The 25928-nt window shown below is 44.8% G+C and overlaps 1 protein-coding gene across 4 annotated transcripts in view; it reads left to right on the top strand.

The window, feature by feature from the left end:
• PALM2AKAP2 (PALM2 and AKAP2 fusion) overlaps window positions 1–25928 on the top strand; it is a 446352-nt gene that overhangs the window by 319396 nt on the left and 101028 nt on the right. Inside the window, exon 1 of one of the 4 annotated variants that reach the window (XM_059411100.1) lies at window positions 19979–20133. The exons of the other annotated variants lie outside the window; for them this stretch is intronic. The gene's annotated coding sequence lies outside the window, so the exon portion shown is untranslated. Of the gene's footprint in view, window positions 1–19978; window positions 20134–25928 lie in introns of those variants that run through there. 4 annotated transcript variants of the gene reach the window in all.

Here is a 25928-nt window from a genome sequence, read left to right as displayed (position 1 = left end):
TTAACCCACTGAGCCACCCAGGCTCCCCTACTATATCATTGACACGCATAAGGAATACATATATTCCTTATGCTGTTTTTATTTTTATTGTTTTTTATACTGCTGATAATGATTCTCACAGCCATGCAAGCTTTAGAAAATACCGGTCTACACCATTTGCTTTTGTTTTTAAATCAAGCAGCAAAACAGAATAAGATACAATATAGAAGCTATCCTAAAGTATAACTATCCTTGTGCTCTAGTGAACAGACACAGGCTGAAGGAGTTCTTGAAACAAGAACAGGTGAAAACAACTTTTAAAAAGTGAACATAATGGGCGCCTGGGTGGCTCAGTGGGTTAAGCCGCTGCCTTCGGCTCAGGTCATGATCTCAGGGTCCTGGGATCGAGTCCCGCATCGGGCTGTCTGCTCAGCGGGGAGCCTGCTTCCTCCTCTCTCTCTCTCTGCCTGCCTCTCTGCCCACTTGTGATCTCTCTCTGTCAAATAAAAAAAAAAAAAAATAAAAAAAAAAAAAAAAAAAAAAGTGAACATAGGGGACGCCTGGGTGGCTCAGTTGGTTAAACGGCTGCTTTCGGCTCAGGTCATGATCCCAGCATCCTGGGATCAAGTCCCACATAGGGCTCCTTGCTCAGCGGGAAGCCTGTTTCTCCCTCTGCCTCTGCCTGCCACTCTGCCTGTGCTCACTCTCTCTGACCAAAAAAAAAAAAAAAAAAGAAAGAACATAGTAGGGGCACTGGCCAGCTCAGTCAGAAAAGCACGTGACTCTTGATCTCAGGGTCATGAGTTTAAGCCCAATGTTAGATGTAGAGATTGTTTAAATGAGTAAACTTAAAGAAAAAAAAAAAAGAAAAGAAAAGTGATCCTAATCTATCCAACTGTCCATCTAACAGATGAATGGCTAAGTTCATTATAAATTATCCCTGTGACATTCATTCCATAACTGGAAGCCTGTATCTCCCACTCCCCTTCAACCATTTGCCCATCCCCCCACCCCTTTCCCTCTGGCAACCATCAGTTTGTTCTCTGTATTTATGGGTCTGTTTCTGCTTTGTTTGTTCACTTGTTTTGTTTTTTAGATTACACATAAATCAAATACACAAATACACATAAATCACATGGTATTTGTCTTTCTCTGTCTGACTTATTTTACTTAGCACAACACCTTCCAGGTCCATCCATGTTGTCACAAACGGCAAGGTCTCATCCTTTTTTATGGCTGAGTAATATTCCATGATATACATATATAGGCTGCATCTTCTTTATCTATTCATCCATCGATGGACACTTACCACTGTTCACTAGAAGAAAAGGGCACTCTTATTTCAGAATAGCTTCTATATTATACTTTATTGTGTTTTGCTGCATGTCTAGACATTGTTTTTTTAGAAAAGGGATGGATCAGTATTTTCTGAAACTTGCGTGACTCTGAGAAACTGCAGCTATATATTTAAAAAAAAAATAGTAAAAATACAGCTTTCCAGGCTTGAAAAAAAAATCAAGATCTGGGTTTGGGAATTAGCATTTTTAAGGAGTGCTCCAGTGACTATGGTGGTCAGTTTGGGAAAATGTTGTCTCTGCATACAATTATGGCAGGGTCATGTGTGGCCACGTGAGCCCTGTCATTGCTCCGGGTTCTCTAGTTACCACCTAGCCTGGGAAAGGACTTCCCCACCCAAAACCCTTGGATTCCATTCCTTTACTTTTGAACACTGACCAAGGCTTAGGTATTTTCTTTCACTTTCCAGATTTCCTTACCCTAACTCCAGTTTCGTTTCTAGCCTTGTCTTCCACCATGTCTCTTTCTGTGTTTTCATATGTTGTGGCTATGGACCTGGGCGTGGAATTGCTGGGTCATGTGGTAAATACATGTTTCACTTTGTGAGGAACTGTCAGGTTGTTTTCCCAAGTGGCTGCACCATTTTACACACCCCCCAGTCTCGGGTAAGGGGTCTACTTTTTCCACATCCTAGTCCCCACTTGCTTTAGTCTGTGTTTTGATTATAACCATCCTAGTGGGTGGCAAGGTGGCATTTCACCGTGGTTTTGGTTTGCATTCCCCAGGGGTAATAATGCTGAGTATCTTTTCATGTGCTTATGGATCATTTGTATGCAGTTAGGTTTTTGATGGCTTGATTTCCATTATTCACTAAAGGGTGGGGTCTTCAAAATTCTTCACTGCACACAGTCCTCTCTCATTCAAGTGCTCAGTCATTGTTTTACAGGAGTGCAGGAGGGCCCCTCTTACCAATTGGGGATGGGGCATGGGGTAAAGGACATAGGGTTGAGCAGGGCCTCAATTCATTCTTCCTCTTTAGTATCCCTGCCATCAGCCCTGAGTAGGAGTGCGGGCTCATCAGACTCTTAACACTTCTTTTCCCTTCTTTTCTTTCCGCTTATGTTCCCCTCACATCTCAGCTTTAAAAAAAAAAAAAAAAAAAAAAAAGATCTTTATTAGTGTATCCATTTTTTTTTATTGTGGTCAAACATACATAACAAAATTTATTCCTTTAACCATTTTTAAGTGCAGTTCTGTAGCATTATGATGCCATTGGTACTGTTCTGCAACCGTCCCTACCCTGCATCTCCAGAACTTTTTCATCATCTCAAAATAAAACTTTGTACCCATTAGATATGAATTCCCCATTCCCTCCTCCCTCTAGCTCCTGGCAACCACCTCAGTGTTGCCTTTTATATATAATAATATCCCCTTGTCTTCTCAAAGGGAATTTAAGTACATCCTGTTAATCTTAAAAAGCCAGTCAAATGACTAACCCTCAACCTAGCATTTTCACATCCTGTGGATAAGGCAAGTGAGAAAGGCGATCACTTTATAGACGTTTAAGAGTAGTGTGAAATAAAGGCATTTGGAAGGCGCTTAATGCTAGATTTTGAATGAATTTGCTGGTGACCGTGCTTCCTTTCTTCTGTGGAGTGAACTCCTCAGTGCCAACATCCTGGAAGTATCTGGCTTGATCCAGCTGGGTGCACTGCTGGGAGCCAGAAATTGCACCTGTTGGGGTACGCCTTGTTTTCTTGAATTCTGTTTATATGACGACTACTCAAAACTACATCAGTCATGCTCAAACTCTATCAGTCTATGATAAAGAACTATCTTCTGATTAGAAATCATGTGGCCTGGCTGCCATTTTAATCAGATAGATACACCAACTAAATCCCAAACGCTCTCTGTACCTTGCCTTCTTGTTCTATATAAAGATACTAAAAACTTGAGTATTTGCAAAAAAAGAGCCATTTTAATCAAATATGTACACAAACTAAATCCCAAACGCCATCTGTACTTGCCCTCTTATACTGTATGAAGATACTAAAAACTTATGTACTTGCAAAAAGGAGTCCTGAAAATTCTAGCACAGCAGATTCTTTTTTTTTTTCCAGAAAGAAGCCTTGTATTTATTTACATTATTAAAAGATAAACCGAGACCTATTAAACATTTTAAGAGTTTGAAGAAAGATCAGTTCAAATGGTGCAGCACTTGATCAGAAGTGGTTAGCAAGGCTCCAAAGATGGGAACTTGGGGAGAGATTTGTATAGAGTAAAGGCAGAAGCAAAGAAAGGAAATTATTGATTGCTTATAGCTTGAAGACTAGTTGGCTCTTGGGATTGGCTATCCTTTGTGTTTTGATTTTATAACCTTGAAGCATTTACAGGCTTAGATTTTGGTTTGCTTACATAGACGGCCATGGTACTAGAGCCACATCAGTCTAATTAATTTAACAACATATACAATATTTTTCATTTGTGCTTAGGCTAAGATTTAGGCAGGTTGGAGATTCTGGCTCTAAAACCATTAAAAAGGGGGCATGTTTCCTAATCAAGGACGTGGGAAAGCAACATTAAAAAAAAAAAGGATGTTGTTTCTCTATATGTAAAATTCACCGCTGGGAGAAAGATTGTTCTGGAAGGGCAGATGTTCTCCATTACAAAAGGGGGAAAGCAGTTAGAATCTTCCGGTGATAAATAGAGGCCACAGGTTACAGCCATTCTGCGGAGGGTCTTTTGTGGGCAGCCGGTGGTGGAGCCCTTTGTCCTTTGTATGTGATGATGACGACATGGAGGATTGTTTTGTGTGCGGGATCAGAAGTCATTTCCACATTGTGTCCATACATAAGATTGCTCTCTGTTTGCTTCCTTGCCAAAGGAAAGATTTTTGTCCCAGATTGTCTTAATCCTTTAAACTCTTCAGAGTCTCGTGGATCTCTGAGAGGGTCCGAGGCATCTTTTAGTCCTACAGCTACCTTTTCACAGGAGTCCCTGTTGGAGAACCACTGTCTTGATTTTTTTTTTTTTTTTTGAAATATGCATTTGGGGGGGGGGGTGCCTGAGTGGCTCAGTGGGTTAAAGCCTCTGCCTTGGGCTCAGGTCATGATCCCAGGGTCCTGGGATCCAGTCCCGCATCAGGCTCTCTGCATGGCAGGGAGCCTGCTTCCTCCTCTTTCTCTGCCTGCCTCTCTGCCCACTTGTGATCTCTGTCTGTCAAATACAAAAGTAAAATTAAAAAAAAAAAAAAAGAAATATGCATATGGCATTGTTCCCAGGTAATGGATGTGAAAGTCCATGCTGTAGACTGTAACAAGCTGCATCAAATTGGTTATTATCATTCCGATGTGTTACTCCCTATTTGTCCAATAAAATGAAAGTCACATAAATGAAATCATAGCCATTGGACAGTTCTTCATTCTCTGTGTATACATAAGGAATATTCCTGGCAACGGAAAGATCCAGGTACTTCTTTGCTGTTTTATTTCTTCGTCGTGTTCCGTTACCAGCAATCACAGCTAATATGGATGAGTTCTTGCTATTAGCTCAGTCCTGCGCTAGGCCCTTCCCGCACCATTTTATATAATCCTCAGACTGATCCTGAGAGGGAGAGGCTCTTATTCATCGCATTTTACTGATGTGGCCATTGGGGCACAGTCAGTGTAAGTAACTTATCAAAGGCCTCAAAGTGACCATTTGAACCTGGTAGAAAGACACTGCTTAACCTCTCGATCTGAGTATTGATGAATGCAAATTAGTTTTACTGTTAGCAAAGGCAGGAGTGATCTCAGGATGGGGCAGGAGTAGCTTTGCCACACACAACACTGGACACTCAATTAAGTTAATTATTAATTAAATTAAAATTGAATTTTAGAGAAGTGATGAATAGATTTTTGAGTATCGGTATGTCCCAAATATTGCCTGGGAAATTGTTTATTGGTTACCTAAAATTTAAATTTAAGTGGGCATCCAGTATTTTAATTTACTTAGTCTGGCAGCCCTAGTCAGGAGAGGTGTTGCAAAGAAGAAGGTGAAGATAATTGCTTAATGTGTCTGATTATTGTGGTTTGGGACTTTTTTTTTTTTTTTTTTTTTTTACTATGCTTTCATTCAAGGATAACAATGTGTTCTATGAAGCTTTAAATCAGACAGATACACAGTTTCGGTTCACAAAATACACTGATAGCCTATCAACAGAACTCGCCTGGCTTTTTTTTCCTAGAAATAAAGGCTTCCAAACCTGATTCAGGTCAAGATCTATAACTCACTGGTTTCCCTGTGAAATGAAACTATAGGGAACTCTGTCCCCAGTTTGTTTTATTTCTCTTGAATGAAAAAAAACAAAAACAAAAAACAAAAAACAAAACAGCTTTTCCTCAATCTGGCCACGTTATGGTTTTTCTGAAGCCCATTCTAGAATTTTAATTTTAGCTGGGCTATCGGTGTTGGCCTGATTTCATTTTTTGCAGATAGCTTATCATCCCAGTTTTTAAAATGTTGATGAAATATTCTTGCACTTTTACCAACTCTATTACTTGGTAAAATTTCCTTTTCTCTGAGTGGTCCTCTCCTAAAATAGAAGACAGTGGCCTGGATAGTTCAAGCCAAAGTTCTAATATATTCACAAATATTTCCTGGACACATCAGTGCATTTCCTCTTATGTTCATTTCTAGCATTCCACCAGTGGGAGCAACTAATGATGATAAAGCTCTAGAAATAGTCTCTCTCCATATAGGTCAGAGCCCATTTGCAGATAAGCCTGTCTTCTTATGAGGGGCTCATGGGCAAGGACCAAAGTCTACAGAGGAAGAAAAGGTACAGAGAGCCTAAGCAACTCGTCCAAGGACACAGAAAGGAGTCTCAGAGCACAGATCTAACCAGGCAGCCCCTGTTCTTTCTTTTTTTTTTTTTTTTTAATATTTTATCTATTTATTTATCTGACAGAAAGAGAGAGAGAGATCACAAGTAGGCAGAGAGAGAGGGGGAAGCAGGCTCCCTACTGAGCAGAGAGCTGGGTGCAGGGCTCCATTTCAGGACCCTGAGATCACAGCCTGAGCCAAAGGCAGAGGCTTAACCTACTGAGCCCCCCAGGTACCCCCAGCCCTTATTGTTTTTTTTTTTTTTTTAAAGATTTTATTTATTTATTTGACAGGCAGAGATTACAAGTAGGCTGAGAGGCAGGCAGAGAGAGAGGAGGAAGCAGGCTCCCTGCCGAGCAGAGAGCCCGATGCGGGGCTCGATCCCAGGACCCTGGGATCATGACCTGAGCCGAAGGCAGAGGCTTTAACCCACTGAGCCACCCAGGCGCCCCCCAGCCCTTATTCTTAATGACTACTCCACACTGTTTTGCTTGGGAGCACAAAATGACTGCACTATGTATGCAAATGTATAAAGTAGGTCTCATAGCCCCTGATCAATAAGGGAGCTTTTATGTAGTTCTGTTTGCATTTGTTCTTCAATACAAAGCTGGAGTTTACCTGGTGGGATCAGAGTCGATTTCATCGCTGGGATCTGGTTGGTTTTCACACTTTGCCCTTGGGCCCTCATCCCATCAATGTTCTGATTACATTTTTGTTATCATTCTATTGTGATGATTCATGAATATGATAAAACAGAACTGCCTCTTCAGTAACTAAGGGAAGCTGGGCCCACAGTGAATAAATAGACCTTTCATGCAACCTGGAGAAATTCAGCCTATGGGTGTCCTGCAGTATCTATTAGAAAACCCGCTGTCCCCACCATGTCTGAGCTTAGGACAGTTTCTTCATTTAGTGTTGCCTAAGGTACCTGCACTTCTCTGTTATACAGCATTTGTTGGCTTTTAGGTAAAAAATCGGTTTATCGAATGTTGTTTTGTCTACTTTTACATGAGGTGCATTTATTTATTTATTTGACAGCAAGAGAGGGAACACAAGCAGGGGGAGTGGGAGATGGAGAAGGAGAAGAAGGCTCCCCGCTGAGCAGGGAGCTTGATTTGATACTTGATCCCAGACCCTGGGATCATGACCTGAGCCAAAGGCAGATGCTGAAGTAAGTCACCCAGGCACCCCAGAGATGTACCATATTTAAACAAATTCAAATGTTGAAGGTGATTTTTTTTTCAAATTAATGTCACTAAATCTTCTGGAAATTTTTAAAAATCAAAGCTTATTGAAAGTTGAGAAATAAACAAACATTCATCCAGGAGGAGTCACTCCTTTTTTTTTTTTTTTTTTTTTTATTCTTGAAATGCTGTAAATATGTTGGTTCTTGCGAACAAAATATGAACAAAACCCAAATATGAAAAAATTTCCAAGTTTATATTAAGTGTATCCCATGAGTGACAAAGGGAAGTCTTTCTTAAGAGAAATGGTCTTGCAAAAGAGGTAGAGAATCTTTTTCTTTTTCATATTAAAAATGCATCCTGTTTCTAAGCATTTTTTTCATGGTATTGGAAAGTTTGTTAAAATAAACCCTTTTCGGGACACCTGGGTGGCTCAGTTGGTTAAGCAGCTGCCTTCGGCTCAGGTCATGATCCCAGCGTCCTGGGATCGAGTCCCACATTGGGCTCCTTGCTCCGCAGGGAGCCTGCGTCTCCCTCTAACTTTGCCTTCCACTCTGTCTGCCTGTGCTCGCTCTCACTCGCTCTCTCTCTGACAAATAAATAAATAAAATCTTTAAAAAATAATAATAATAAAAATAAAATAAAATAAACCCTTTTCCCCCAGGTGGACTTCATCAGGCTTTTCTTGTCCTATGACAGTCTTGACGCACCTTCCTATTTCCTCTTCCCCTCTCACCCTTTTTCCCTCCCTTCCTCCCTCTCTCCATGCCCCGCCCCTTCCTTCCTTCCTCCCCCCTTTCCTCTCCCCCTTACTTCTTCATTTCTTTCTTCTCTTCCTGATTTGTCCTCCCATTCTTCCCCAGCATGCGCTAAGGGCCAAGCACTATTACTAGACCTACATTATTTTATTGAACACTCACAGCGACACCGTGAGGCAGGTACCCTCCTGGTCCCACCGGTGGTACAACAGATGCAGACATCAGTGCTCTGAGGAGTTAAGTGACTTTCCCAAGGTCACAAAATCTGTAGAGTGGAGTTGGGATTCAGTCTGAAGTCTGTAATATTCCAGAGCCCACAGGTAATGCTTTCTGTACAACGAGGATGCATTTCTTTTATAATTGGGAAAATTATTTATTTATTTATTTACTTACTTATTAGGGAGCAGGGAGGGGCAGAGGGAGAGAGAATCCCAAGCAGACTCCACCCCACAGTGCAGAGCCCATCACGGAGTCAGTCTCAACAACCCCAAGATCGTGACCTGAGCTGAAATCAAGTGTTGGACTCTACACCAAATGAGCCGCCTGGGCACCCCCAAATACTTTCATTAAAATTTAACAACAGGAAAATATTTATGATCCTGTAGGAGAAGGGTTTAGTCAAGAACTCATCCGATCTAAGACCACTCTGGCTCTTTCGACCAAACATCGGGAAATTTCAGAGTACAGACTGGCACCGATACATCATAAGTAGCTACGCCCACTGAGAATCTGAATGGTAGGTTCTGTGGATGTCGTGAGCATTAACTCATCCAACGCTCACCGCGGGCTGGCAATATAGATACTGTGTAACTGTCCCGATTTTAAAGACTGGGAAAGTCATCCATGGAAGGTTCCACCTGTGGATCTCCTGCCTGTGGTCGTGAGTGTTGATCCTTTTCTCAGAAAAGTTGAGCCTGTTAACTTCACAAGCAGCCATTCACTTGGATTCAGATCCAGAGCAAAGACCAAAAACTATGCTTTCCTCATGGAGGGAATCAATAACTTCCCAGCCACACATTTTTTGCGTAAGTGATGTGTCTGAAAAGACTGTTTGTGATTAAGGGAATGAAAGAGAGAAGAGTGACCCAGGTCATAGGAAGGGAAAAGGAACAGCCATGGTAAATGTTAGAAATGTGAGGGTTGTTGATCCTTTCATATGAAATACGAAATTCTTCTTAGAATTTGCCTTACAGTCTAGTTTATTTGGGGTTTTATTTTTTTATTTTATTTTTTTTTAAAGATTTTATTTATTTGACAGAGAGAAAGATCACAAGTAGGCAGAGAGGCAGGCAGAGAAAGAGGGGGAAGCAGGCTCCCTGCTGAGCAGAGAGCCCGATGCGAGGCTTGATCCCAGGACCCTGAGATCATGACCTGAGCCAAAGGCAGCAGCTTAACCCACTGAGCCACCCAGGCGCCCCATTATTTGGGGTTTTAAAAGTGCAAATTTTTTTTAACCTAAAAGTTTAAGAACTATTATATTCAGTGTGCTTTAAAAAGTTATTTTTGTGAGTTGGTCTTTTGTGTGTTTAGAAAGAAATTTCCTAGAAACCTACTCAGATGGGGACCAGTTCAAAAGGGCATTTTAGTGTAGTGATTTATGATCAGAATGTTAGTGGACAGAGTGACAGGGGCTGAAATCTTCAAGTGGTGAGGGAGGAGAGTTCACCGAGAGAGAAGGACAGCAGTTGGAGGAAACAGCAGGGAGAATGCCCATCCCCTCTCCAGGCTCGGTGGTCCTAGAGAGAGAGAGGCACCTGCCTGATGGTCCCCATATCCCTAACACATGCAGTGATGCTTTCTACACAGCACGATCTTAATAAATATCTGTAAAGGGATGAATGATTGAATAAGAAGAATTTTAATTTTGGCAAGAGGAACCCCTGGAGAGTGGTTTAGGAGGCGAACCCCTATACACTGTGAAAGCAGACAAGATGGGGGAGAGGCCGAAGACAGAGATGCCTGTTAAGAGACCAGGAATTGGTCCAGGCAAGAAAGGAGGCAGGACTAGACCTGGCAGAGGCGTTGGGGACAGTAGGAGAAACCACAGTGGCTGGACCTCTGGGAAGAAGAGGGCAGGGGTGGCTCTAGGGACCGCAGGACCTTCAGTCAGGAAATGGAGGGAAGGTGAGGGGCAGGAGCCACGTATGGAGTTTGGCTGGAGTAAGTGGCTTTGATGGGTCCTTAAGGGAAGACACTAAACTCTAGGTAGGACTTAGGGAGCACTCGATAGAATGTCTCTATCTAGGGAAAGGTCAGGATAATGGAAATGGAGGGAAGAAGCCTGTGCTTGGGCAATGGCAGCCTTGGGGACAGGCTGAGAAAGAGGCCCTTGAGGGAGAGGAGTTGGACAGGCTGGGGCGGGTGAGAAGGGCTTTCTGGGTGAAGGAAAGAGCGTGAGGTGGAAGGAGTTGTGGTTGTTTACTGTTTGCTTTAGCAATGATGACAATACAGAGGAGCCAAACTTACAACCAAGAACTTTACTTTGGCCCGAGAGAGAGCAGGCCTGTGTTTGAGTCCTGACTCTGGCCCAGTCTTGCTGGGTGGCTCTGTGCAAGTTCTGTCCCCGACCTAGGATTCATTTGCTTCACTCACAACAACCACTGCTGAGTTCTGACCTTGTAGCCGGCCCTGTGTTTACAGCTTTACGTGCATGATCTCATTATGCTTCCAGCAACCATATATGGTAGAAGCTCTGATCTGCCGCTTACAGGTGAGAGGGTTCTGGAAGACAGCTTTCCCAAGTTCACACAGCGAATAAGGGACAGATCAGGATCCAATCCCTGGCCTCTTGCTCCTATATTTCACGGACACTTGGTTGTGCTGTAAAATGAGGGACGTGGCTTGGGTGACAAGTCCTTTGTACCCCCAGCTCTCAGTCTCTGTCTCTGGCATTGTGAAATGCCCTCCCCCATCCCTAGCAAGTACAGAAAATGTTTAAAATAAAAAACAGGAGCAGCAACCGTCCTCTATCTAAACACGCCCGTCCCCGTCTCCATGCCCCCCTATCTTATCTCCAGCAGGCTATAAATTACTTAGCGGGTCCAGCGCTGGGGCACCTCAGTGCCCCAAGCCCTTCATGGGAGTCACCGGCAGTTTTGGGTACGTGGATGCTTTACCCATTTCTGTGATCTGTCAGAATAACAGGCTTCTTAAGGTATTTGAGTGTGCCGTGCCTGCTCCTAAAATTAGCCAGGCAGCAGTCTAAAAAGAAGGAAAAAGAGGGAAGGGGGGTGGTTGGGGAGGTCGGGAGGGAGGAGAGGGGAAGGGGAGGGAGCTGGGGAGAAGCCTTTGACCTGAGCTGGTGCAGAGTGTGCGCGGAGAACATGGCTCTGTGTATTTAGTTGGCTTTACCATTAGCTGTTGTGGCTTTGAAAGTGATTTTACACTGGCCACGGTCCCATCCCCAAAGAAGCTTTAAACATGCCGTCGAAGCAGCGATGGGCATTCTCCATATTTAAAAGATCTTAACACTTTGGAATCTGAGTGGTAGCTGAGGTGAGTAGGTAACTTTGTGCATCACATAAACTTAAACCGCCTTCCAATATAGCTCATCATCTTTGGTGAACTTAGCACTAGGATAACGAATTTCATGTGTTCCGTGTTGTAGAAGGAAAAAGCCTACTTTCTCACTGGATAGTTCTCAATATGAAAACATTTGATGAGGGGCACCTGGGTGGCTCAGTGGGTTAAAGCCTCTGTCTTTAGCTCAGGTCATGATCCCAGGGTCCTGAGATGGAGCCCCGCATTGGGCTCTCTGCTCAGGGGGAGCCTGCTTCCTTTCCTCTCTCTGCCTGCCTCTCTGCCTACTTGTGATCTCTGACGGTCAAATAAATAAATAAAATCTTAAAAAAAATAAATAAAACATTTGATGAGTCAGAATCTGCTGGGAAAATTACTTCTGTGATAATCAGAATTATTTAAGATGTCAAAGTGTAGTCTTTCTCCACCCCTAATGGTACTAAAGAGCCTTAGGATTCTTTCCGTAAATGAACAAACAGGCTCTGAACAGAAGTTCAAGGGAAAACTTGAGAATTCCTGGGAAAATCTTACAGTCCCATTTTGTAAAAAATTAAAAATAGCAGCACCTGGGTGGCTCAGTCAGTTAAGCAGCTGACTCTTGGTTTTAGCTGGGGTTGTGATCTCAGGGTCATGGGTTCAAGCCCCGAGTCGGGCTCCATGCTCAGCACAAAGTCTGCTTGAGATTCTCTTTCCCTCTCCCCTCTGCCCCTCTGCGCTCTCTCTCTCTCTCTCTCTCTGAAATAAATAAATAAATCTTTAAGAAAATAGAAAAAAACCTAAAAAATAACTGCATCTCTTACCTAAAATTGAAAAGGAATCGAACAGCTCTGGAAAGAAAGTAGTTTAGCATTTCAAACACAGATCATTAATGAGAAGCAAATCCACTGAGTTTACTCAGTGAAGACTGTCCTGGGCATTGGGGGCACTATTTCCCAGCATCCTGTGAACGCACTGTGCACGGCTCCAGTATATTGGGCATATTTTCTGTTTTTCAATGCCATGCTTTAAAAATGACCCCATTTCATGCTTTGTCTCCAATAGGGCATAAACTCTGGAATGTTTAGTACATTTTTTTGAAGTAATGGCTATACCCAATGTGGGGCTTGAACTCATGACCCTGAGACCAAGAGATGCTATACCTACCAACCCAGCCAGGTGTCCCTAATAGGTTTTTAAAATGATATACTTGGGTAGCTCAGTGGGTTAAGCCTCTGCCTTCAGCTCAGGTCATGATCTCAGGGTTCTGGGATTGAGCCCCGTATTGGGCTCTCTGCTCAGCAGGGAGCCTCCTTCCTCCCCTCTCTCTGCCTGCCTCTCTGCCTGCTTGTGATCTCTGTCTGTCAAATAAATAAATAAAATCTTAAAAAAAAAAAAAAATGATTCACTTGTTAAATGAGATAAAATTCTCAGCCACGAAACAAAGAATCTGCCCTCGGAGAGCTTTGTTGTTGTTACATACCAAAGTGATACATGAGTAACGTTCTTGTCATTAGCACGTGAGCTTCAAGGACTCTGGGACTAAGGATATGGGACCCACAGTTGTCCCATGAAGCCATCAGCACCTTCTCACTTCCCATACCAGGGGACTCTGTCCTCTGTGCCCTCTCCCTTCCCTACCTGCCTTTCCCCTCCACCAATAGAGTTTTTCCTTCCACCCTTCCCAACGCAGGGCGTCCCACATTGTTGCTTTTCATTGAAGATTTTAGTTTGGAATACTGTCTGACATTCTCTCTCGGCTACCGTGTAATGGTATATCACAACGGCCAATCTGGATGATTCGATCTCAGTTTGTCCTTGGAGAGAAGTCAGGGTCCAACTGCAAGGTGGGACCTTCTAAAGAAAGACCATGAGATGGGCAAAACTTGCGTTGGTTCTGGAATGTGTCATTTGCAGGCTTCCTAAAGGTCTTTTGAAAAAAAGAGTCTCAAACAGCAGGCAGGAATGTAATCAAGTCACCATTTCCTTGGGTTAGAAAGTTTGGCAAAGGAGAGGCCAAGTGTGAGGATGCAGGAAAAGGAAATAAATGTGGAAGAGGCAGGGAAGGAACTCAGCGGGGCACAGGGAGCCAGAGACCCTGGAGAGGAAAGGAAAAAAAGGCAGGCATTACTAAGGAGGCCCCGAATGAGAGTAAACATGGTCTAAGAGCCAAGTGTTCTCGGATGACACGGTCCCTGTCTCTGTGTCCATGAGCTCTCTCCTTCTCCAGCCTCTCTCTGTGTCCACCCCAGGTGCCTCCCAAACCAGGCTGGGTAACAGAATCATGTGGAAAGCATAAGCAAATACAGATCCTGGGCCTCAGGGAAACAAAGCCCCAGTGTTTTCTCCAAGCTACTCTTGAGGTGAGCTAGCTTGGGAAACACTGATCTGCGGTCTTTAGAGCTGACTACCACTTAGCAACCAGGTCTGACCTTGACCCATGTCAGTCTTATGTGTTGGACATTCAAAAAGTTGGTAGTTAAAATGTACTATGGATGGGTCATCCCTTCTATGAAAAATCCACACTTCTAGAGAGATGCCCTTTCTGCCTTTAAATGAGAATCAGGGGTCAGTGGAGAAATGGCTTAAGTGGGAAGCCACAGACATACAAAGCATCCGGATGAACAAGGTAAAACCACTATTTGGTTGAGAAAGCAAGCAAATGACCTGTGTGAATCCTAGGAGCTGGTTGATTGGCTGTTCCAAGTCCTATAGCCAGCAGGGATAAATTGTTCTTTTTTACTTAAAGTAAAATTATTTGAACCCCTACTCACAAATTAGAAGATGTCCAGTGCCTGCCCCATATATTTTTTTAAAGTTTTATTTATTTGACAGAGATCACAAGTAGGCAGAGAGGCAGCAGAGAGAGAGGAAGGGAAGCAGGTTTCCTTGTGAGCAGAGAGACTGATGCGGGGCTGATCCCAGGACCCTGAGGTCATGATCTAAGCTGAGGGTGGAGGCTTAACCCACTGAGCCACCCAGGCATCCCCCAATCCATTATTTTTATGGGCTCTTAACTCAAGTGATTAACTCAAGTGGCGTGGGGCGGTGGGGGGTGGTGTGGTGGTTAGTTCTTCTGGTCGCTCCTTGTTCTGATTTCTTGTCTGACGTCTTCATCTCGTATCCATCTTGTCTGATATTCACCCTGTACCAAGCCTCATACAAGCCCCTTGCCTTTGGTTCTCCAAACAAATCCTGTTTTAAAAGGTCTGCAGGTTACAGAAATACTTACATCACGACACAGCATGGCAAACAACTTTAAAAGTGTCTATTAAATATTCTCTTTCTTTTTAGCCTTATCAGTGATCAGGAATTTTTCATCCACTGACTTCTCCCCACCACCCCAATCTCTCATCTGACTCCCTAGATTTTTATAAACTTCTGAATTCCCAAAGAGAATTGCACTTGAGCACTGTATGAACATTTTTTATCCCCAGAGATAGCTCCAAATTGTCTTCTGAATTTACCGATTTATTAATCATCAACAAAGTACAACAGTCACTTAATTTTACCAATTTATTAATCATCAACAAAGTATAACAGTCACTCAATTTTCATCATTCCCTCACCAAAAACAAATAAAATTTGTATTTCATGTATTTACCAATTTCATAGATAAAATATATTATCCCTGTATTTTTGCTTGCATTTCTTTAATTATAAAGAGTTTGAGCATATTTTTTTAAGTTCCATGGCCAGTTATATTTATTCATCTATAAACTATTAAGTTTTTTTTCTTTTGGGTATTTAGTGATTTTCTTCAGTTTTCTTATTGATTTGTAAGAACTCTTCACATATTAGAATCGTAACTCATTGTTATGTATGTTGCAAATACTTCCCCCTGTTTGTTTCTTCTCTTAGATTTTCAGTTGTACATCTGGTCCCATGGAGATGTCCTTGGGATTGGGATCCTTCCTAACTTCCCAAAGGCTTTACCTGTTGCTTGGTGGGAAAGCTGTATAGATCTAGAGCTGTTGGTTAAAGCGGGGCCAACCTTTTTGGTGTTGGTTTTGTTTCCTTTGCCCTGCCCCCTCCCCCGCCTCTTCCTTCTCCTCTTCCTTTTTCTTAGCAAACTTTTATTTTTGGTGAGACACATTTAACATATGAGGATTACACCCAGCTGATGTTTTTGATGTCTCTCCTTGCTAGAAGGGAGAAGTGGCAGATTCTCGTTTATGATGGGCCAGTCTTGGGCTCTGTTTGGGTTTGCAAATCACTTCTCTGAGCCACTCACAAGTCTTTTTTTCAACTTCTGCTCTTCTCAGGATGGAGGCATGTTGCTACTGATAGACCATTATTTGCTGGATTTGGTTCCTTTTGCTCAGTTTGAGAAGAAAGAAGAGGTTTTGTCAAATTGTGTCTAAGCTGATTTCTTTCCCAAACACTAACATTTACTTTTAGTCTTTCTTTCTTTCTTTCTTTTTCTTTCTAAGATTTTTTTTTATTTATTTGACAGACAGAGAGCACAAGTAGGCAGAGAGGGGGGAAGCAGGCTTCCCGCCGAGCAGAGAGCCCAGTGTGGGCTCGATCCCAGGACCCCAAGATCACGACCTGAGCCGAAGGCAGAGGCTTAACCCACTGAGCCACCCAGGAGCCCACTTCTGGTGTTTCTTTAGTGTATATTGTATTTCTTGGGTTCTGTTGAGACCACTCTTGGTCAGGGCCAACAGCATGGCAGATGCAAACGGAGCAGAAATGTACACTAGGTCATAGCAAAAGAAATCCTGAGTTCTCCTGTTAAGCAACATTTCCATAGGTTTTGTGTCCTAGATGGTGTAGGGCCTTTGGGAACATTTAACATTTGGACATCCCAACTAGATTTTTCACCCCGCAACATTAATAGCCCTTTCTTTGCTTCAAAAGTGCTTCTAAAGTGCATCTAGGGGACACGTCGTGGCTCCCTTTGTTAAGCATCTGTCTTTGGCTCAGGTCATGATCTCTGGGTCCTGAGATCATCTCCCATCAGGCTCCTTGCTGGGGGGGTGGGGAAGGGAGTCTGCTTCTCCCTCTGCCTGTGCTTCCCCTGCTTGTGCTCTTTCTCTCTCTCTGACGAATAAATAAATAAAATCTTCCAAAAAAAAAAAAAAAGTGCATCTAGGAGACTAAATGGGCTTCTTTCATAAAATATTCTCAGCTCTAATAATCGTTCTCATGGGACGCCTGGGTGGCTCAGTAGATTAAGCCGCTGCCTTCAGCTCAGGTCATTATCTCAGGGTTCTGGGATTGAGCCCCCGCATGGGGCTCTCTGCTCAGCGGGGAGCCTGCTTCCCCCTCTCTCTCTGCCTGCCTCTCTGCCTACTTGTGATCTCTCTCCCTCAGCCTGCTTCTCCCTCAGCCTGCTATTCCTGTGCTTGTGTTCTCTCTCTCACTCTATTTCTGATAAACAAATAAAATCTTAAAAAAAAAAAAAAAAAGTTTTCCTAGCCATGACCCCATAGGTTCAGACTTAGTAGGTAAATGTGGGGCCAGGGAATCTGCATTTTGGTAACTGTAGTGGTTCTCATGTCTGTGGTTCTTAGTGCTGGCTTCGAGTCTGGGGCCAGATTCGCAGCCTCAGCCATGTTGACAGTTGGGACACAATAATCCTTTGTCCCTGAGGGTACTGTTTAGCAATGTCCCAGGCTTTACCTATTAGATATCAATATATCTTTATAACATTATAACTATCACAAAATCTCCGCCATTGTAATAATTGTAACATTGTTATAACAATCAAAAATACATCAGTCAAAAATATCTCCAGACATTCCCAACATGTCCTCTTGGTGGTCAAATCACCCTTGACTGAGAACCACTGACTGAGGGGTAAATAAATGAGAAAATGCTAATTAGGAACAGTTTTTACTTCCACATGCAGACGTTCATACCCGTGATTTCACTGAACAAATTAAACAAATATTTCTAGAACCTGGCATGTACCAAGTGTTTTTATATTAAAAAGTGTTTAATCATGTCTACTTCTTTAACACCTTATAAGATGGAAGAAAAGAAAATTTTCTTGTAAATTAATATCTATATTGAACATGGACTTTTCCTAAATTAATATTCCCAATAGTTGTCTGGAAGATAGACCAGAACTTTAAAATTCACAGAATAACAGAAAATTAATATTAATTTAATATTTATTTATATTTCTATTATTTATATTTCTATTAATTTACTATTAATCAATATTAAAAGTAATATTAAATTAAAATTAATATTAACATTGGGGCTCCTGCATGTTGCAGTTGGCTAAGCAGCTGACTCTTGGTTTCAGCTGAGGTTGTGATCTCAGAGTTGTGAGATGAGCCCCAGGTTGGGCCCTGTGCTCAGTACAGAGTTTGTTTAAGATTCTCTCTCCCTCTCCCTCTGCCCCTGCCGCCTGTGCACATACTTTCTCTCTCTCTCTAAAATAAATAAATAGAAATCTTTAAAAAAATGAACACGAACACTGACATCGCTTTCAGAAAGATGTAATCCAGCCGGTGTGATTTGCTGTGCTCTCTAACAATGAAACAAATTTGATTGATAAACTTTACATTTATTCAAATTTAGAAACATAAGAAAGAGTCATGACACACCTGCCATGTTACTGTTTCTAAAACCTCACCTCTGCTGTCCGTTTAGAATCTTTCCTTTGAGAGTCTGTGGTCCATATAATAAATAACTCGACCCAAACACCCTCAGTTCCGTGGGAGTTTTTCATGTGTCACTAAAATGGTAAAAATAGAGCCTGATGTAGGGCACTCAGATATTTAACTCCTTAAGTCAGGGGCAGGAGGAGCTACAAGGAAGGAAGGAAAGACGGAGCGAGAGAAGGGAAGGAGGGAAGAAAGGAGAGATGGAAGGAAAAAGAAGGGGAGAGAGAGAACAGGAATTGACTGAGGAAGCTCTGTTATCTCAGACCACGGATCAGTTAAATTCTATTGAAATTCAAGAGTGGAGACCTACCAGAAGGCTGGTGAAACAATTCCCAAGTAGCAAGAAAAAGAAGCCTATTGACATTCCAGAACCCTGAGGAGAACAAGGGACCTCTCCATTTTGGACTTTAGCCCCTCCCCCAGCAGAGGTGTGACTCAAGCTCAAGACTGGAAAGATGCCTTTTCTCCGGAGGGTTCTGTTGTCAACGTGTCATTAGCGTGGACAGGCTTTCTGAGCAGTTCCTGATGATATCATTTCTTTGTATGGGAGATGGAGGCCCTTTGTGAATTAGCAAAGAAGAACTGGACCAGCAGCTGTCTTTTCCTGCCGAGTCTGGCAGCACAACTGATTCTCTGGAGAGGACCCCAGGACCTTGGCCAGGGGTTCCGAAAGAAGCAGGCCTACCTAGAATGGAAACTCCAAGGAGAGTGAGGGGCTCTGACTTGCAAAGCTGGAGAGAGAATAAATAGGAAACCGAAAACCCCCATCATTCCCCATGGAAAGTTGAATTTAAGAAACCTGGCATTTTATTATTTTCCTCTGCAGAGATGGAGCAGAGGAAGATAAGTGCTCGCTTTTTAAACGTGCCGTGTTCTGTGTGCGGTGTTTTCTGTGCGTGTCCTCTGAGGATTTCGAGACAGTCCCTTCTCAAAGGGTCATTAACATTATTTAAATATTCATGGTGGGGGAGGGGATTACAGACTGAAATTTCAGACCGCTGGAGAGTGAGGGACGGCTGGCCACGAGCCTAATGGAGCCCCACCGTGTGTATCAGCTGCCTCCTTCCCCACCGCTGGCTTTGTTAACTCACGCGCTGTGACACCAGGCCGCCGGCTGCCACAGTGGGGAGGGCAGCCTGAGGGCTCTGGCTAGCCGGAGCGCCGGAAACATCCCTGTCCACACCTCGGCCTCTGGGCCATATCGGGGAGAGCGCCAAAACACAGGGAGACCTCATCCCTGTCACCAAGACAGACTTCCTCACCGCGGCCAGTGGTGGTACTTCCCCGGGGACCATCGTCGTCGTGCTGGGTAAGACAGGAAGGATCGCTCCCATCCCGGGCAGGAGGAGCTCAGCGGCTCCTGGCATCGCGAGCGCGCACCGGCACCCACACGGTTCCACCCCCCCCCCCCCCCCCCACACACACACATGTGTACACCAACATGCGTACGGCTGTGCACACGCCGACACGCCCACCCGCACGCTGACCCGGGTCTCCATCCCGAGACACAGAGCCCTCTCCCCAGTTAGGAAATCACACAGCTTCCCTGGCCCGGTGCCTCTATTCATCCACCCTCCATCCCTCCTGTCCATCCATTCATTCATCCCGTGGTTTCTCAGTTTGTGCTTGGATTCCACCAAAGCCACAGAGAGGTGTGGGTGGATGGGGAGGGCACGTGGAAGCGGAGGGGCGGCCCGCGGGCGGCGGGCGGCGGGCGGCGGGGAGGGGCGGGGAGGAGGCGGGCTCCAGCGGCCGGCGGGCGGCGCTCCCAGCCCTCCAGCTCGTCTGGCGCGGGAGGCTCCAGGCAGACGCGCTCGCCCCGCTCCGGGGCTGCCGCTCGTCTTCGCCGGAGTCTGTGGACGCCCCAGCCGGGAGGCAGGGGCCGAGCGGGAGCGGAGCTCGAGGACTGTGTCCCCCGGGATCCTGCGCCCAGAGGTGGGTGGCCCAGGCTGGGGGTGCGGCGACCCCCGACACCACATCTCCAAAGAGCTCTCCTGATGTAGGGGTTCAGGCGTGGTGGGAGGAGGGTGGCCTGGGAGGGGCTGCAGATCTGGGGAGTCCTCAGAAGGATCGCGGACTTTAAAGGGCTTTTATGGCCTTGCTTAGAGGAGCGTGTGCTGGGAGGGGGCCTGGCTGGGAAGGGCTGTGGCCATGTGGCTTTGAATTCCTAGGTTTGGGGGAGGGCCGAGCCTTTGGCCGCTTTATTCAGTACTTAGTTATATGTGCTTTGAAAAATAAACTTAGGGCTCTTTCTCCTGCCCCCCCCCCCCCAACCAAACACACACACACACACACACACACACACACACACGCACACACGCACGGGCGCGCTCGGGCTGTAGAGGAAAAGCGAGGAGTATCTAACGGCTAGCCCATGGCCACCCCTCCGGAACCGGGAGCAGCAGAAGATGGAACCACCGGTTCGGCTCCCGAGGAAGACAAGAGTCCTTAGATGGCAGCGCTGGGGGGTTGGGGAGCTCAGGGGGTGTGCCGGGAGCCCGAGGCAGGGAAGGGCCAGCTCCCGGACCTGCCAGAGCCCCGCAGACTAGATTTGCGAGCTGCGCTCCAGAGGCCATGCGGAGATGGAGGGGTACGCGCTGAGCCTGGAAGTTTGGCCTGAGGCTGAGACCCCGGCTGCTAGGATCCGGTATTTTATCCTGGATAAAGCCGAGGGTACGTCTCTTTGGGCCTTGTGGAGATACTTTGGGGAGTGGGATGTGTGGATCGTGCTGTGCTGGTGAACTCTGAGCAAACGGTGCCGGTAATGGGAGGCGGGGGGGTGTGTGGGGTGCCGTAAGCATGCCTTCAGAGAGGAGAGCCAGGAGATCCTGGTGGCCCTGAGCAATTCTGGAGAAACATAGCCGGGGACGGGGGGGACTGAATGGAAGTCCGTGAGTCCCGGAACCTGCGGAGGAAGGCCCGGCTGGGCAAGGGAGACTTGAAGGCTAAGGGTGGCTGCATACAGTGGGGGAGCTGGATGGGCTAGACAGGCAGCGGGTTACTGAGCTCCCTGCCCTCAGGACAGACATTGCCAGCCCTGGGGAGCTCTCCCTAATCCTCAAAAAGGGGGAGTCCTGTAGAGGGAGTTCACTCATTTGGAGAGATGGTGGGTTGTCGCTTCAAGCCAGTTTCCCGTGTGGGGTGGTATTGGTTTGGCTCCCAGAGGCTGTGTGGTCAGACTTGGACAAATCTGCACCCTTCTCTGTAGCGGTTTTAAGTGCAGCGCCCATAGTTTGGGCAAGCTTCCTTCCCCACTCTTAAATGTACTTACCTTTGAGAAGAGTGTGCACACACATATCTCTCTATGTATATCTCTCTATGGCACATCTCTCTATGGTACATCTTTGAATCCGGGAAGCAAATTCCCAGGGGAAGCAACCTGCCCTCTTAACGTGTTCACTGGACATGTTCACTGGCATATGGGGGGCCACCGCCCACTATTGTAATACCAGAAGATCTGTTTCCTCCGTTCTGTTCTCATTAAAGAGAGAGTTCACTTACGCATCACACTTTTCTTCCTGGAAACGGTCCTAATTTAATTAAACATTCTCTCTTTCTCCCAGCCTGGCAGCATCCCCAATATTCATCAATAACATTTCAGAGTAGCATGTCTAGAAATGATGGCTATCTCTGAAGGAGTTTCCTCTGTTGCGTTAAACATACAGCCCTTAAGAATTAAGACTTGCCCTAACACACCTTCCAAACAGCTGTCCATGGCTAGCTTTCTCCTGCCCAGTTTTGACACAGGCTCTTTGCTCCGAGGACAGCTTCTCCTTTGAATGGGTGTCCCATTGGGTTATGTAGGTCCTGCAGTTATTTTGGGCTGCACTAATAAAATGAGCCAAGAGCCAAGAAAAATGAAAGTAAACCTCTCTGGGTCTTGCAGTCTCTTCCGTGGTGGACTGTGTGCCGTTAGGTGCTGACATGTTTCTCTGGCAGTGAGAAGAAGAAGAAATTCACTTCAGTGTCTTTCTGGGATGCTGGGGTACTGGTGTGAGAGGGTGGCCAGGCTCTGAGATGGGAACAGACCTTTTAAAATACCCATTGTTTCATCATTCTGGCATGACAGTTGGCACGACTCTTTGCCTGCAGAGTTCAGGGTAGTGTGGCCAGAGATCATTTCACTTCCATCAGTGGCTCATTCTGACTCAGGAGCCTCGGGATCTCAGGGTAATAAGATGAAGCAGGTTGTCTTAACTTGGTATCAAGTGAGGGAAAAAATGATCCCTTGGTTGTTTTATTCGAAAACTTCCCTATTTTAGTATGGAATTAACTATTAAATATTACTTTTAAGAAATGCTAACACCCTCGACTTTCTGCTTAATTAGGAGAATTGTCTTGGTAGCATCATTAGAGATTTGATTGACTCCTAAAGCTCCCGTCTCTCAGATTTCTATCACGGATGTCATTACAAGTCTCTACTTATTAAGATAATGAGAGATGTTTCAAGTAAGAATGAAATCAAATTTGGGTGGAGGTTATGTTGAGGAATTTAAACAATTGAAACAGGTGCGTGTTGAAAGTTACTTCTAAAGACCACAAGTGTGATGGTATAGTTCCAGTCTTTAATTTTATGCATGTCTCATCTCTGGTAGAACTGGTGATCAATCTTGAAGTAGCCTGTGGAATGACTGCTCTTTGATCGTGAGAAACAGGAGTCACCCTTTGTTTAGGTTATTGGTCAGGGATCCTGTACCAGCTATTGGAAACTTGAACCGATTAATTCATGTACTTATCAGGTTCAACAGTTTTAGTAAGTTTTGCCAGGAAATGGCGTCATTTTCTTTATACTGTGTAAACTCTACACTGATGGATAGATTTCTCTGTGAAGCTAAAATAGCTTAAGGTTGGGGGTTCCTCATTGGCACCAGCCTTACCCATCAGCACATTGAGTTGCTTGGGCCCTCGGGTTTTGGTGCCTCCTTGATCCATGGTGATGAGATCCAGACTCTTGGTAAGAGAATCCCCTTTTAAGAACATCTGTGACTACTGTTCAGTTTTGGACCTTTTTCTCAGGGAGAAATTATAGATTTTGCCTATGTGATTTTTTAGTCACACCTGATGAACCAGGATACTTAAGAAATGAAGTACTCTAAGTAATATACGTTTAAACCTAAGTTTTTAAAAATTTGTTTCAACTGTTGCTGATACAAAGTGCGTTTCTAAGATATAAAGAATGGCTATCTTGCCCCTGATTGCTCTTTGCCTTGGTGACTTTACTGTGGTGAACATATGGTTGTCCTTCCGTCAACAGTTTAGGACTTTGTAGTCTCCATGTGATGTCAGCAGAAAGACAAATTATGAATTATGGGAGTGCAGAAGCGTCATTGTGGAATCCACTCCAGGACGGCCCCTGGAGACTGGCTTTTGAGGAAACAATCCCACCATAAATACCATTTCTGTTTTTGCCCCGCTGTCTGGAAAATTGAGTGCCAGGAGAATGAATGAATCATGAGCTTTCCTTTGCCTCCAGTAACAACAAGATGTGCTTTCTCCAGGTTTCGGCCCAGGGTTCTTTTCACCTGTTGAAGTGAATTCTGAGATTGGGGAGATACAAGAGAGAACAGACCCTTCTCCCAAAGGTTCTCCTCGGGCCCACCTACCTCTTTCCCGTGTAGTGTTTGTCTCTAAAATCTAGGTACACCTGTACTGCCAGGCCTTGTGGGATACCTTCGAGTGGGATCAGGGACAGGTAACTGGTATTGTTCCCATCTCCGTGGAAGTCTCCGAGTGGCCTGATGGGCCATGCCAGTGGAAAGGGGGACCTGCGCAGGCAAAATGCTGTCCGTTTCCTTATCCAGGCGGAAGACAGGGTAAGGTGATGGAGTGTCCCTCAAGTGGGTTTGAGAAGTTGGGTGTTTTTGTTTGGTCTTTGAAGTCTTGGGGGATATGTATCCTGGTTGAGGGGGGCGTGGTATAAATGCCAGGGAAGCCAGGGGAGTGGCAGGGCTCAGTGAGGAATCGATTTCACAGTCCTTTGGTCCCTTCCTTTCCTAGCTCTTTTGGTTGGTTTTGATGTTTGAACAGAGCAGCCTGAGTGAGCAGAGCCCAATACACAGATGCTGTAATGCCGTGGTTATCGGGAACCTCAGCGGGGCCAAAACACATTCGTGCCTTCGTCAAGTTCTCTGTAAGATCTTAGGCATGTCACAGAATTAGAATCTTCGTTCCTTCCCGTCTCAAAACGGGGATGCCAAAGCCTGCCTATTTGAAAACTTGTGCTGAATGAGAGAAGATATGGAAGCACCTTGCATGTGTTGTGTATCTCCCCAAATTGGTTGTTTTCCTAAGTTAACGAAGTCTCCTTTCATCTTTTTTTTTTTTTAAGATTTATTTATTTAGTTAGTTAGTTATTGAAATCATCTTCAAACACCCAACATGGGGCTCGAACTCACAACCCCGAGATCAAGAGTCTCATGCTCCACCAGCAGAGCCAGAGAGGTGCCCTGAAATCTCCTCTCATCTTTAACGTGGATGCAAATGAACAGTTTTTAAAGTATAATTTACAAAATTCCAGCAATTGTATCGCAGGCTGGCTGTTCATCACTCACACTGATCAGATGGCAGAGCTTTGGGCACAAAGATTCTCTACCTGACCTCACCTCCACCCTCCAACCCCCTTTCAACTTGGGGGGTCTGGCTGACCCCCTTCTCTCTTCATCCTCAAATCACTTGCACTCCAGAGGCTTCTTCCATTTTTTCTTTACTTGCTTCCTCTTTAGGCTTTGAGTTAAATCAGAAATGGCTTCTCATTGGGCAAATGGACCCAAATTTTCAGGAGCCTAATCCTGGGCTTTAAGCTCACTCAGTGACCCGTAATATGATGGATGTCCGTGAGACTCCCTTCCGGAACTCTTACAAGATTCTTTGCTGGCTCTAATGAGTTTACTCGGTCACTAAGATGGGAACAGGGATTCCTGTATTAAGGTAAGAGTTGCAGTTCGGGTTAAAATTAAAACGGTTCTCAGAAGAGCCTGAGAAGCCTGGTCAATCCAGTCTGTTTATGTCTTACCATTTAACTTTACAGATTTGCAGATCTCGATGGGGGGGGTGAATTATTAAGTGGCACCATGGTGGGGTGGCCACAACAGAAACATTAATTTTGAGGGAATTTGTGGGCATTGCAAATCATTCTTTTATACAAAGACATGTAAAATGTTTTCTCCACCTCTGGTCCAAAGTTCTCCAGCAGATAGATCCTCTGTGCCGGCCAGCCCTGGGGACTCGACTAGGATGAGCCTGTACATTTAAGGAAGTGAGTCGGTTAGAAATAACTGGGGATTTACAGGCAACATGATTTAAAAAGCAGAATATTGTAGCTCCTGACCATTTGTGATGCCTCTGTGAAGTTTCCTTTTTAGTCACTGTCTGCAGTGGGGGAAGTCCCCCCCGCCCCCTTAAAATGTCCAAGTCAAGTCCAGTGACCTCCCACGGTCTCAACTCTAGTCCTACACTGAAGACCCAGTGTCCGGGGAAATCTGCCTTGTTCCGAGGGGCAGAGACAGGCAGTCTGGCCACGCCAATGTCTATGGAGGGATTCCTAGGTTTTGGTATGGAAAGTCAGCAACCCCCATTTGAGAGGAGCCTGGATGCCGCCTTTTGTTTCCTTGGGGGTTTTTTTGTTGTTGTTTTTTCTAGATATTGCCTTTAAACCAGCTCTGCTGGTGACATCAAATAAAGCCTGAGCACTTAATGCCCCAGGACACAAGCCTGCAGTGGATCCAAGCCCC

Source organism: Mustela nigripes, chromosome 9 (genome assembly GCF_022355385.1).
Source record: "Mustela nigripes isolate SB6536 chromosome 9, MUSNIG.SB6536, whole genome shotgun sequence".
Taxonomy (NCBI): Eukaryota; Metazoa; Chordata; class Mammalia; order Carnivora; family Mustelidae; genus Mustela; species Mustela nigripes.
This window is presented reverse-complemented; position numbering and strand designations above follow the sequence as displayed.